Source organism: Phlebotomus papatasi, chromosome 3 (assembly GCF_024763615.1).
Source record: "Phlebotomus papatasi isolate M1 chromosome 3, Ppap_2.1, whole genome shotgun sequence".
In the NCBI taxonomy this organism is placed as follows: Eukaryota; Metazoa; Arthropoda; class Insecta; order Diptera; family Psychodidae; genus Phlebotomus; species Phlebotomus papatasi.
Genome location: NC_077224.1, coordinates 64,144,936 through 64,159,754, shown reverse-complemented (window position 1 = coordinate 64,159,754; position 14,819 = coordinate 64,144,936). Strand labels below are relative to the sequence as shown.

General features: G+C 32.8%; 1 protein-coding gene across 5 annotated transcripts in view; it reads left to right on the top strand.

Annotated features, from left to right (window-relative positions):
* The window catches only part of LOC129807186 (protein decapentaplegic), a 45,876-nt gene that overhangs the window by 14,136 nt on the left and 16,921 nt on the right, over nucleotides 1-14,819 (top strand). The gene's annotated exons all lie outside the window — the stretch shown is intronic.

Genomic DNA, 14,819 nt, shown 5'->3' with positions numbered 1-14,819 from the left:
AAATACATGTATTCTTCCCTTACTATTCATTGAAATATTTATCAGCCTCATACAAATATTTTTTGTACAAATTATGGAAAATTTCATTTGATGGCTAATTCTAACCCGGTCTCCCCTAAGTGTACTAATTTCGGCCAGATAGCAATTTCGGCTACTCTTTTTAGTTCCTAAAATTTCCATGAATTTTTAATTATTGCATACTCTAGAGATTATATAATACAAAAAAATAACAAAAATATCTCTTCGACGAACGAGATGATGTAAAAAAGATTTTGTAAAGATTCCGAAAAGGGAACGATTAGTTATAGAGTTGTATGGCCTAGGATTTCTTTTAACTCTTTCGCGTCTTTAGGGTCATATATGACCCGGGGAAAAAAGTTTCTTTTTGAATATTTACATTAATTGAAATCTAGCTGGAGTCTTGAGGAAATGAGCCAAGAATCTTACATCCTTCTATTATGATGTCGTGCACGAACAGATAGATTTCAATTAATGTAAATACCCAAAAGAACTTTTTTCCCCGAGTCATGACATTACCCTAAAGACGCGAAAGAGTTAAACCTTTATTGTAAAAAGGAACAGATGAACAGTTAGGGTAAAGTGGTACAAGTTGAATAATGGTACAAGTTGGACAATGGTATAAGTTGGACAGGGTTTTTTTTCTTGATAAATTTAGTACTTCATTTTTATTTGTATATTTTTTTATGCTTTAGTTTTATAATTTGGTTCCATGTGCTTAAAAAAATTTTTACTCTATTTATCGAGAAAAAACCATGTCCAACTTATACCGGCGAATTGTCCAACTTGTAACACTAAATCCAACTTGTATCACTTTACCCTACCTAGTTCATGGTAATTTTTATTGCTCGATTTTTGCGGAGATACCAGTGATATTACGTTATTGGCATACATGGATGAAGTATCTTATCTGAACAATATCCAAAACATATCCATAAAAAATAAGAGAAATTTGTTAATTCATTTTGAAGATATTCCAAAAGCATAGGAAGAGGTGGGGCTATTTTGAACAGTAGAGTTACATTGATATATGATTTTTTCGTATATTTCTAAAGGAAACTGGGCCTTAAAGTAATGTAATTCAGATAGACAAAACAATTGTGGATCTAAATTAAATTATTGTAAGGTCCAGCTTTCATTAGAAATATGCGAAAAAAATCTATATCAATGTAGCCCCACCTCTCCCTATGTTTTTGGAAAAGAACGAGAGCGGTAGGCTTATGGGGAAGAGGGCAGTTTCTCGGAACACTACAAGGGTCTATCTCTCATTTTAGTTACCACTTAAATCTCATTCGGAAAAAATTGGAAAAGATATTCTTAAATAACTTATTTCTCCTTTTTCTCAATATGTTTTGAAGGATATTATTTATATCCGTCGGAACGATTACATTAGTCGGAACGATTTTAATCCCTTTGTTGGTGTATCTATCATAGTGTTAATGAAACAACGAGAAATAACGAATTGAGATCTACAAAGGGCTCAATCACGTAGTTTTTTTTTTAATAACTTCAAAATTCGTTCGATATTTTCTAATTATATGATCAATCAATTTTGCTAAAATTGTATTAGAGTAATTGTTCTTTAGAAGGTTTCATGGTGCAAGTTCCTGCTAACTCGACCTTTACGATGAGATAAGTTCTAGTCCTGCAAGGTGCAAAAGATTGAAGCATTCGAAAGGATATTTCTTACAATCAATTGTACAAACTGAGTGGAAAATTAATAAATGAAATATTGTAGGGGAGAGCTTGCATGTTTGAGACGCTGTGAATTATTCTTTGATTTATATAAATAAAAACCTTAAACGAGTTATTTTAATAAAGTCTGTACTAAGTAAGTATTAAGTATACTTAGCGCTGTACAAGATTTCAGGATAATTTTCTGAGTTTTGGAAATAATGCCTGAGCGCTAAAACGTAAAAATAGTGTCTCAAGCATGCTAGCTCTCCCCTATAAAACAGCAAAAAGATACAAGCTCTCCTGTAAAATTTTCCTACTGCGAGTTATTCGTTTCTTATTCTGAATGGTCGATATGGCGTTAGTAGAGTGTTACAAATTCTGTAACACTCTACTAACGCCATATCGACCACTCAGAATAAGAAACGAATAACTCGCAGTAGGAAAATTTTACAGGAGAGCTTGGATCTTTTTGCTATTTTATAGGGGAGAGCTTCTACTAACGCCATATCGATCACTCAGAATAAGAAACGAATAACTCGCAGTAGGAAAATTTTACAGGAGAGCGATTTGAAGTTGAGATTTTACATGCAGAGTAAGGATTTTTGAGATTTAAAATTTCTGTAACTTTGAAAATAATTATCTTTTGAGTATAATATTCACAGGGAAGGTAAAGTGTATAAAGAAGTATCCAAATGCAAATAAAACGATTTTTGGAAGAAAAACGAGTTGTTCGACTGATATTCTGAGTGGTTGATATGACAAATTGCGTAAGAACGGAATCTCAGGAGAGCCTTTTCGAAAAAATGATTTTTTAACCGTGACATTACCATGTGGCAGTGACAGAAGTCACATTTTTGAGCTTCTGGCAATTCCAATGACAATGGATTTTATAAAACAAATCAATCCAGAAGAAACTGTATCTGCAAAGAGTAAATACAGTAATCAGAAAAGAGATTTTGATTTGATTTAAAAATCAATGAATCTCATTTTCAAATTATATTATATTATTATTAATCGTGTCGAGAGCCTCGTAATGGAAGGATCAGTCGGTCCCCGTGGATTGTCCAGCAGCATCGATTTAGTTCCGATACCAGCCCTAATTACGTATGGGAGGTCCTTCATGATATGAGAAAAAACTATGATATGAGAAAAAAGCTAGAATGACATTGTCATGTTTCAAACTCACGTGTGACAATACCAGAAATATTACAGAATTCCCCTACAGTACATCAAAATAAATAAATAATAATAATATTTTTTGCGTCTGGCCTATATTAATGAATCTGTTCAGAGCGGTTTTAAAACCGCAAACACGAATCATTTTTGTACAAAATGGATAAGCTTGCGAATGCTAGGATTTCCAAGTTCGACCCTATGTCTCATTATTTTGTTATGTAAAATAACATTACTCACCTAAAAAAAATCTTGCAATGTAATACTTCATTCTTTAACGAAAACAAAATTGACAAAAAAAAAACGCTGTGCAATTGTTCACATTCTATGTTGGACATTGGCATGATTTCAGGGGCATTTTTTGTTGGAATGGCATCTTTTCTGGAAGTATCAGGAAATGTTTATTTTCCAATAACCCACACGCGAGACCGATCAACACAAAATCCAAGACATGCTACGGGCAAAGATCGGCAAGTTTTGTTCCACGGACAGTTGAGAAAGTTGGTCGAATATATCGATTACTCTTACAACTTTGGATGAATTCGGCGTTGAGGTGTTTCCGGGTTATATAAGACATGTCAGAAGAAATGTGCATTAAAATGCAGAGGAAAAAAAGCTCTTCTTTCTCTCTCAGCCTGTTTATTTGCCAAGAGCGGGAAAATTTCATTAGAAGATCGTAATTCAAGATCACTGTGTCGGCCATGGAATGGTTTTCCAAATGAAAAATTGGAGAGTTTTCCCATGAAAGTTCCCTGATGATTGTATAAATTGGTCAGAGATGGATAAAAATAAATGTGGTGATGTTTTGGAGTGGCAGACACCCAGAGTGTGAAACATATTCCGAAAAGAAAACGAGGTCTTTTGCTGCTCCAAGTCATTCAATTTCGCTAAATGAGTACAAAGAGGTTAGATAATATCCAAACAAGCATCCGCATGAAAGAGTTTAGGATCATGCAGTGTTCTCCATCTCAGCCAGAAAACATTTATATTTGACTTGCTTTCAAAGCCAAATAAACATTTCGCAATAACATACACGAGATGTGATTCGAAAAGTCTAATATATCTTGCCCCTTCTAGCATTACCCAAATCCCGATTTTACAAAGTGAAAATGCGGCTAAAGAGACTCTATATATCTCAAGGAAAGGTATAAGTTCTATAATAATTTCCATCAATATCCCACCCACTTTACACACATCCACCCAGAAAAAAAGCCCATACACACTCACAAACTTTGGACTTTGCCTTCGATTTTCCTTCAAAAACTTCTTTGGTGTATTTTGTAAACGATTCACGATTTATGCGAAATTGGACTTCACAGAGAGTGTGAATAAGTTTTCAAAAGAAGGGAGTTGCCTCGGTAAATACCATCCGAAAACCACATCATAAATTCAACAGTATCATTAGTGCAATTAAATTGAGAAAATATAGACACTATCAATCGGTGAAACATCCAACTATTAAGTGATTTGTGTAAGAAAATATGGTTTTTCGAGTATCTCAACTTGTCCCAGACATCTAGACTCCATATACACACAACTTATTTATGGGATTTTCTTTCGGATATAATGACTATTTTGGCAAGTTTTCCCAAAAGAAATAAAAACTACTTTTATTTCAAAGAAGTTGTTCGAAGACCACAACAGAAATTCAATGATGAAATAATATCTCAATAATAATTACTCAGTCACGATGAGTAAGTGGATTAATAAGAAACATGGCTTAATTCTCCAACGAAATATTGTACACAAGAATTTCAGAACAGAGGATGTGGGAGATAATTGAAAGTTCATTGAAGTGACTCACTGAATTGCAAGAAATAAAGTGACCGCTTCGGAATACGAAAACATATAATTGTGAAATTATTTCTCAAGGAAATTCTGAGAATTTTGAGGATAAAAAAGTTACAATCTGGTTAATCGCAAAATATTTCTGTTTTATTTATTTGGTTGAGAATGTATATTTCGCAAATTTATTAAATTGGTTTTATTATAAATTGGACTAGTTTTAAAAATTGTCAACTGCATCCTCCAAAATCATAATTTTATTTACGATATTGTCAAATTTTCGAGATTTTATTAATTTTGGTTATAAACAAATTATCCTAAGTATTACTATAATACATTAGAATTACATTTATTTAATATGTAGTGAAACAAATATTTTATCTAAAATATAAAAATAGAGATTTTTAACTGCAAAAGTTCAATTATTTTTTTATTTTTTTTTTGTTTTATTTATTTTTGTAGGTTGTTTTTTAGCTAAAGCTCTTAAAAGCAAAAATTTAGATAGATATAGGTGTTCAAAGAATTAAGTGTTTGTGTGATAGCGGTCATCGTCGTCTTAGCATTGGTAACCAACCTTCAGAGTAAAACGGTGGGAAACTCCTCAGTTTGTATGAGCTATCTGCATTATAAAATTTCTTTATTTTCCGTAATTTCTTCATACATTTCAATTTAAGTGTATTAAATTGTTAGGTCATATCAAAATTATACGTCAATGGTTAAATCTCTACATAGACAAACCTATTTTGACGTTTATAATAAGGTGGGGTAACTGGATCGTTTTCCGAAGAGTGCTACTTAAACGTTTGTTTTTGGACTGATGAAATTCTTTTTTACTTCTTCTAAATGTTCTAAATCCATAGAATTATTCACTGTTTCATTCAGAAACATAATATTAAAAAAATTATCAAAAATAATAAAGAAAATTTATAAAATAGTGATAATACTGAAATAAGTCAGCATGGACTAACTGGGTCGCCTTTTCGTTAATTCACTTTTAATTAAACTTTAGATTTAAAATACTTTTCTTCACAAGGAAAAAATCCAACTGGCACAAGATTGAAATGAGTCGATTACACTCACTTATGTAATGGATAAAAATATTATTTTTGCTTTTTCTCAAACTTGAATAGTTATATTATGTTACTGTTAGTGACTATATTACGGAAAAAAAATAAAAATATTATTTTAAGTGGATTAGTCATTAACGATCCAGATAGCGAAGCGCCCGGATTAGCACACTTGACTGTATTCGGTTTCAGACGCTTCTTGCTCATCCCTGCTTTAGGGACTGATACAAAATCTTAACACCTAAATATTTTTCTAACATTTCAGATCTTCAAAGGATAGTCAAATAATCATTTTAATAAGTAACCTTTTGTTTGGTTTTGCTTTAATTTAAGGTTAAGTATAAGCTGAACTTAGATATAACCCTACAATTCGACCGAATCAAATTTTACAATCTTTATATCAAATAAAACAAATAAAAATGTTTGAGATTATGTTTAGTCGAACAACAACTCGTTGTTGTAAACTAAGGTCCTTCTGTTCATATTTATTGTTGATTATTAGATTCCAAACGATTGAAGAAGATATGGCTTCAATGGACTTTTGTAGAAATTGTGGAACTGACTTCTACAATTTATCTTTTGGTTCATTCATATTTTGTAGTTAATGACAAACAGTTGCAGCCGATAAAAATTTTCGGCACATATAAGGTAAAGTGCCCTCAAGTCGACCGGTTCCTCAATTCGACCGTTAGAGTTATTTATTCAATTTATTTATATTTGCACTAATATTTGGCGTATAATCTAACACTAATAGGTCAATTATTTCATAAATAAATACGAATCAGTGACAATTTTATAGAAATTCACCATTAAAACATTCAAATATTGACCACCGGTCGAGTCGAGGAACCGGTCGATTCGAGGGCACTTTACCTTATTTGATCAAAAATTAGCTCGTCCACGTACACCCAATTTTTTGGCACAATATCGTTCCCTTTACGAGACTTAGGAAGATACTCAACATTAGTAACGAATTTGTTCCAAAAAATTAGCTCGTCCATGGACACCGAAATTTTTTGGAAGAAATTTATAACTTCTAGGACAAACAAAAAGACACCAAATATTAGTAACGAATTTGTTCCGAAAGCCACCATCGAAGCGAGCAGGAGGACGCCAAATTTGTGGCATTTTTCGAGCTTCAATATTTATGGTTCACTTTTTTTTAAATTCGAGATTCCCGAGTTTCCCTTCCCCTCCTGCTGCCAGCACTCACTTGTTAAGTTGACTGTTATTTGATGTTCCTTTTGAACTTTCGCCACCGAAATCCATCTCGACTAACGGATTAGGCCTTTTTATCAGACGAAGTCTTTTAAATTACACAAATTTATTCCCGACAAAGGGTACAAAATGTATATGTATATTCTGTTTAAACTTTTAAGAACAAATTTTTCTAAAACAAAATCAACGCAAATTTATAGATATTCCAACGTATCAAAATGGTTCATATTGTCACTATATTTCTTAACAAAACCGTAAAAAAAAATTTAACAAAGAAATATCTTCTCCAGGTATACATATTTGTTCTAAAAAAAACTAGTTCTAAAGAAAATTTGTTCCAATATTTTGGTCAGTGTCCAAAAGTTTTTACTGTGTACCTTAAAATTTTGATTTCCCTACAACTCAGTTTCTGTGACTTGAATTGGGTTCATATTTTTATCTTAGATAAGTCCAATTTTTAATTAAATCTTGACCCTTTCTGACCAAGGGGTAACTCGTACAATGCAATTTAAAGCAGCCTGAATGCTCAGTTTCTCGAAAAAAAAAACTATTGGGTCCCTAGGTACACCATAGGTTCCAATGTATTGCACGTGGGTTTGCTATAGATCCTTAAGGGTTCTCTCATACTTATACTCAACAAACTCCGAACCCCCGACCCGAGATAAGAACGGTTCAAATAAATATTAACTAGTTTTTAATTTTTTTTATATTGCCATGTATTTGTTTAATTTAATTTATCGTCATAAACTTAAAAGAAACTTGTTTCCAAATTAGTGAATTAGTACGATTTTTCACGTTAGAGATTCTGTTAATTATTTAAGATACACCAGAAAGCCTCTTCAGAGATGTTCTTCATCTGTTGCAACTGGAAGTTGATGAATCGTGATTTTGTGCAAAGAAATCATTGACAGAGAGTCAATGGATGGACGTGCATGGGGAACATATTCATGTTGGTCAAGCACGATGGCAAGACGATACAGAAAGTGAACTGCATTGCCGCAAACCGGCCAAGCTCTTAATAATATTAATGTTATTCCAATCACATTGATATTTAATTGTGACAACCGTTGTTTTTTCTGCGTGCGCCCGTGTGCTCTGTACGTGGCATTTATTTTCAATGAGATTTACATCCACCACATAAATACGCGTTTCTGCGTGCCATCCATAAATTTTAAAAGTCAGGATATCAACATCTCTTAGCACAACACAATCAGACCAATCCACTCTTAATATTGTCCCTTTTCTTCGGGGCGCGCACAAACCTATTGGATGGATTCATGTAACAAAATGAAATTTATGTTGCTCCTCTCTTTGGCACATTAATACATATCTTATAGTGCATTTATGTGGATACATTTATATAGTCATTCATTCTTATAAACCACACTTGATATTGGCGCTTGTGGTATAAATAATCTTGTAGACGGGTGTTTATTATACTATGAAGCCTGTCCGCACAAAATTAATTCAATCGTTGCTCGAAACGTTCACCTTATAGTGGCAATAAATCATAAAATTTTCAACTCTTTATAATAAGTTCTCAATAAATTAATTCATGATCACAAATTTATTTCACATATTTTTCGTTAAAATGTTGCACACCAAAGTCTCAAATCACCTCATGGAGGTGTTCTTTGGTTCAATGAAAAAGAAGCCATAATGTAATAAATAAGGTCAAATTATTTGTTGATATATTTATATCGACAAGTTGTTTATTTCTAAAATATAGATATTACTAGTTTATTGTCAATAGTGTAAAGGTCTGAGTAAAAATTTCGTCAATCTTTAAACAATTAAAGGGCTATTAAGATGTTTCATCTTATATCTCACCTCATAGAAATTTATTGGGTGTTAAATTTGGTAATTCCCATCTCAAATTTAAGTTACAGATCTTCGCTTTCTCGAAAACGAATAGGGTGTGTTAAGACTGCTTTTTTCAAAATTCTATTTATTTCTTTGCCTATTGGTTGCTTTTCTTCGATTTAAAGGACGTACAATAATGTGTGTATATGTTTCTCAATTTTTAAATTTTGCAAAAAGACTCCTCCTTTCCCCAAATATTTTACTGATACTTATTTTCTTTAAGTTGTTATTTCAAATATTAATATATTTCAATTTGTATTTCTATGACAAATTTAATATGTATTTCCAGATCGAAAAAACTCTTAAATTTACCAAATAAAAAATCACTGCTAAATAGAAAAAAATAAACATAATAAACAGCTGAGGCTTTTTCTTCGGCGTTAGGCGTCAATCAACAAAAATTTACGAAAAAATACTTTGAGTTCAAATTTTATTCATTATGAAGTTGACGTTCTTTTTATGAAGTTTGAAACATAATTCGTTTATATGAGTAACTCCAATGAATAAATCTGAAAATAGTTTTGCAAATCTTTCAGCTTCGAAAATTCTAAATAAAATTTGCATTTGTGTTTTACATATTTTTACCACTTTGCTTAAAAATAAGTTTTAAGCCATGCCCTTTTCAATAATTTTTTCCAAATATTTTGACTTTTTCAATATTATAGAGAAAATTGCAATAATTTAGACATTTATCAGCAAAATTTACTTTAAGACAAAGTACCTAATACCCTGAAAACTGGATTTGGACCTTCATGAGACCCTAAAGACATCAATGAATTAGTGAAAAATTCTTAGAAATGTACAGAAAAATGGTTTGCCTGTCAGCCTTTGAATATTTATGTTTTACTCTTATTTCTCAAAATACAATATTCTATTTTATAAACCATATTTATAATACTATTAACTATTTTCTATTAACTTCAATTAATAAAATATATTTTTTGATTTGCGAAATAGGGTAAAAATTGGAATATTCAATTTAAAGGCAGGCAATTTCCCCTACTTCAATCAGAATATCGATTACACGTTATAACGTCTCTCTCGACTAAGTCTTAGATTTGTTGAGGTCATTAGAATAATATTAACAATTTGCAATAAAAAACATTAATTATGCTAGATTTTGTTGAGTTCTCTTTCAATCTTTCATACTAACTTTCCGAAGGGGTTTTCCTCCTTCCTCAGGTTATGAACTTGGAGAAGGTAAGACCCTTCTAAAGCTTCCAAACTTCGGGATTGAACAATTAATCATAATAGTAAAGAAGTTCTTAATCGTAAGAGAAATACCCGATATCTATTCTACTGAAAAAAACAATTTTCTTGGAGGTGGGAGGTAATATTAATAATAATAATAATAGGGGAAAGTGCTGTCCCTTCGAACGTTCATGCCTTCGAATAATGTGAATTTCTTTTGGTTTTCGGAAGAGATTTACAGTAATATCACGGAATTATCAACAATTGATGATAAGCCAACTAATATTTAATAGAAATGTGTAAGTCTTTTAGGAAAACTTAAAGAAAATTCACATTATTCGAAGGCATGAACGTTCGAAGGGAGAGTACTTTCCCCTAATAATGGTGGCACAACGTTCCATATCCATGGAGGAACCTAGGCTTTCCCGCAAGGGGAGTTCGGGACATCCATTATTATTTTTTCTTATACAGGGATGGGGTTGTCAATTCCATTCCTCATGCAATCAAGTGCATTGAAGTTCACTGACTGGATGCAATTCGAACACCTTCAACGCCAGAAAAACCCCTGGTAACCTAAAGGGGATTCGAACCCGGGACACTTGCTTCGTAGAGCGAGTGCTCTACCACTTGACCCATTGAGTGTCCTATATAAATACTGATGCCTGAGGTGGCCAATATAAATACTGATGTCTACTCGGAAGCACCTCCCAGTTTTGTAAATTATACCCACCCCAAATTCACTTATTTTAGTTTAGGTTCATCAAATCTTCAGAAGTACAAGTAAAAAGAATTATTCTACCGTGCTTTATAAGAATCATTAAACGATACATAGCCAGGGCGTGACCTATTTTTTTGGTTTGTCTCAATCATAAAGTGAGATACTGTCTCCTCAACAAATATAAGATTTAAAATTGAGTAGTGCAACACTGCAAAAATATCCCTATTTTCTCAAAAACTCTTAAAATAAGAATTTGAATTACATGCATAGTTCGGAACTCACAGTATATACGAAAATACCAATTGTATCGACATGAAAATGCAAAAAAAAGGTCCATTATTAGGCTAAAAATATGACTAAAATGTTTGTCTAACCTTCGGATGTTTAAGCTTCCTGAAGGTTCTAACTAGCCCACGGAAGGTCGAAAGAATTGTAAAAATCCAACCAACTGGAAGCAATAAGACAGACTCCAGCTGTAAAACGTGATTGTAGAATAAGAGAATGAGTCAAATAATATTGTGGCATATAGCATTTATTTACACGAAAACCTCACACAATTTGTAATAAATGTATATAGCTGCTCATGGGGAACTCGCGCTGCTCCTAAGAATTGAAACACTAACAACTTTTGCGTCCGGAGAAGGTCACCCACAATCGATTCACGCACCACCAGATCCACTCATAACTGTAATCATAAAGCTTTCAATGATGCCGTACTCATAATTCTTCCCATTTCTCCCAGTGTTTACATAATCCCGCGGGAATTATCTCCTGCACTAAAAGAGCGTTAAAGATCCTATTGCCGGGAACATCCCTCGGATGTTAGGGCACGTGGCACAAATGATGGCTATAAAGTTCATTCTGCTTAAACTTTTCAGTCACATCTATCCCATCAAATGGCTTTTAGATGTGATTTTCACTGTATGATCTCACTGATCTACAAATGATCTCTTACCAGCACGAACCATTGGAGCCAACATCTCATTTAAGTGCGAAAAGCATAATGAGAAAAGGAAATCATTTAATTTCTATCTCATTAAGTAATTATATCGAGATCTCACTCTCCATCTATCCTCTACTCCTCTTTTCTCTTCTAAATATCACGTTGACTATATTGACAATAAGAATTTTCAATGGAATTCATAAACAGACAGTAAACTAAAATATTGTCCATTATTTGAAGAAGATTATTCTTAGAAATCATTACCCGGAATTTACTTCATTAACTCTTTCGTCTCCTTTGGGACTCTGGGTACCCATGGAAAAAATAATTTTTTTAGACTATTTAGAATCGATAAAATTCCGATTCTTGTGGATGATTACAAACTATAAGGATGTCCAAATCTAGGATATTTTTTGCAGGATCCCAATTAACTCCTGAGCTAAGATATTCTTGGTCAAAAATCGTGAATTTTCGATTTTCTGCTTCCTTGTACAGATTGTGACTTTTTTCATATTTCTAGACCAGAATAAGGAAAAACCTCTCGGGGCCAATAAGTATGATAACTATCAATTACAGATTACATAAATTCGAAAAACAATTTTTTCATAAATTTTCAAAAAACTTGTTCAAAGTTGATGGGAATTCTCGTCCCCAAGAATCTTGAGGTCAAATGTAAGGTTATCCCGCCAGTGCCCGCCATTTGGTTTTTGACACCAACCTTGTAAGAAAATTCAAGCGGGAGCGAAATTTTTGTCAATATGGCCGATAATTTTGACATTTGGCAGCGAAGGAGATTGCTTTCGGGGAAGTTTTTCCTATTCTTCCAGATTTTGGTGAATTCTGATTGTCCAGAAAGTGTTTTTTTGGCTCTTGAGAAAGCTTAATGTGTCTGCAATAACATCCTGTTGAGAGAAATGTGTGTTAAAGTGCTATTCTGTGAAATATTTTGAGGAATCTGTTGGCAAGCAGGAGCTGGGTGTCCTTTTCAGCACTTCCTGGACATCCCACAAGATACTGGTCAATAATTCTTCTTGTTTTAGTGATCAACATTGTAAAGGAGTCATTTGACATGCAAAAATAATTCACAAAATTGATATTATTGGCTTTTGGAAAATTGAAGTTTGTCCAAGTCTCTATCTTTTGCGTTCTTTAGGGGACGAGAGTTCCCATGAGTTTTCCAATTTCCCAGAGGCGGACAAAATTCTTTCTCTACAAAAGTATCATATTTGACCAGTAAGACTTACAATAAAGTGAGTTTTACTGAAATTCGTTCGCTGGATATGTTGTGGTCCGGAAAGAGTTAATCGTCAACAGATAGGGGAAGTGCTTATAATTTTGGACAGTCTGCATATAAGCATCGATATCCTAAGTTTGAAGTGCCATATTTTCAATACTAATTGACTTTTCTTGTTACTCTCTTTTCAGAAGGATTGTTTAGAAACTTGGCAAGCTATTTATCATCTCATTTTTACTAAAATTAGTTTTAATACGTTTAAAAATGAATTGATATGTAGAGGTGAATTTGACTCTTATTTTGGACAACTTGGTTATTAATTTTTACAACTTGTCTGTAAATTTGGACAGATAATCCGCCTCAATAGGATGCCCATTGTTCTTCATTTTATGAACCAATCTTATCAAGTCCTCTTCCTGGTCATGTAAGGGAAACGTGGAATGTCACAAGAAGCCCAGAAACTTTCCATATCATTCATTAAAGTGAGTTGACTTCGATACTCCAAGTACGTGCAGATTTGTTCATTCCCTGACCTTTCCGGGAGCCTTTCAAGGCATTTCTCACTGCATCTCTTTCGTAGAGATGATGCTCCTTCATTTCTCCAGGCATTTGTCCAACCTAGTCATCACAAAAGCTAAAACTTCACGAAATTTCGTGAGAAAAACACCTGTCCAAAATAAGAATCATCACCTCACTGGTGAATGTCTTAAAAAAATTCCCATTTTTCACACGAAAAATATAATTCACAAGGCAAATCTCACTTCAGGTCAAATGTACAAATCATCAGTAACGTGAATCAACACAATATTCAATGAATATTCAATAATATCACTCAAAAACAGCGAACAAACTTTGTTAGTACTTCACCAAAACTAAATAAGACTGAAGTAAGCCACGAAGTTCTGTCATATTTCTCGTAAGCAATTGCTCACACTGAATTTTCAACAAAGCAATTTCAACTCAAATCATATTCAAATTTTAACGTATTTAGTGTTAAAATATTCCAAAAAGAACAAATATTTAGATAGAATTCATTATTCATCAAATATTGGAATAAAAATCCATCATTTTAATCAATTTATTTTTAGTGTCCAATGTTATCCTCAAAGTGTCCAAAATAAGAAACTGGACAAAATTAGAAGCATTTCCCCTACTCATTAAGAGTTCTGTAGAAAGTCAACAGAAGTGCACAAGAATAGATTTCTGGAAACTAAATTCGTTTTGCAAAGCTCAGTTGGGATGTTTGCATAAATGTTTCAAGAGTAAAGCACATCGATCATCAAAAAATATAGAAACTAGTAGTCGAGATATGTATTACATAGCCGTAAGGGTCCAAATTAGTAAATTCTTCTTAAGAATATTTGATCAGTAAAATTTGGTATTAAAGATATACCCCAAACTGTCATACATTGGGAGCTTAGGATCATCGATCTTAGGTCCTTTGCATAAAATCATTTTCTTTCATTTGCTGCCAAGTTCTGCACAATATTCGGACCCTAACATAAAATTATCAATATTTGATTTATAATTCAACAATAATTTGCTTTGCTTAGAACTTACGATGCACCTTTGACCTATTTTAGGGTAGAGTCAGTACTTTTCGCCACCATTAAGCTTTAGTGGCCTCGTAAGATGTGATATTTTTGTCAGACTAAAATGAATTTTTGTATAAAGATACTTTGAAGCAATATCTATCTACGTCTCGAGAATTTTAGAGAATCTCATTGAAAAATATGCATTTTCCCCAATTATGCTTGTTTCAGTACTTTTCGCCACCTGTTTTAAAACGAATTTCAATTAATTAATAGACGTAATAACGTATTGGGATATTAGAACAGAACATATTATGAGTGTTGAAATGCTACTTATTCTTAAATGCCTTAAATTAGTTGTTTTATATTAGGTGGCGAAAAAGTGCTTACATGGCGAAAA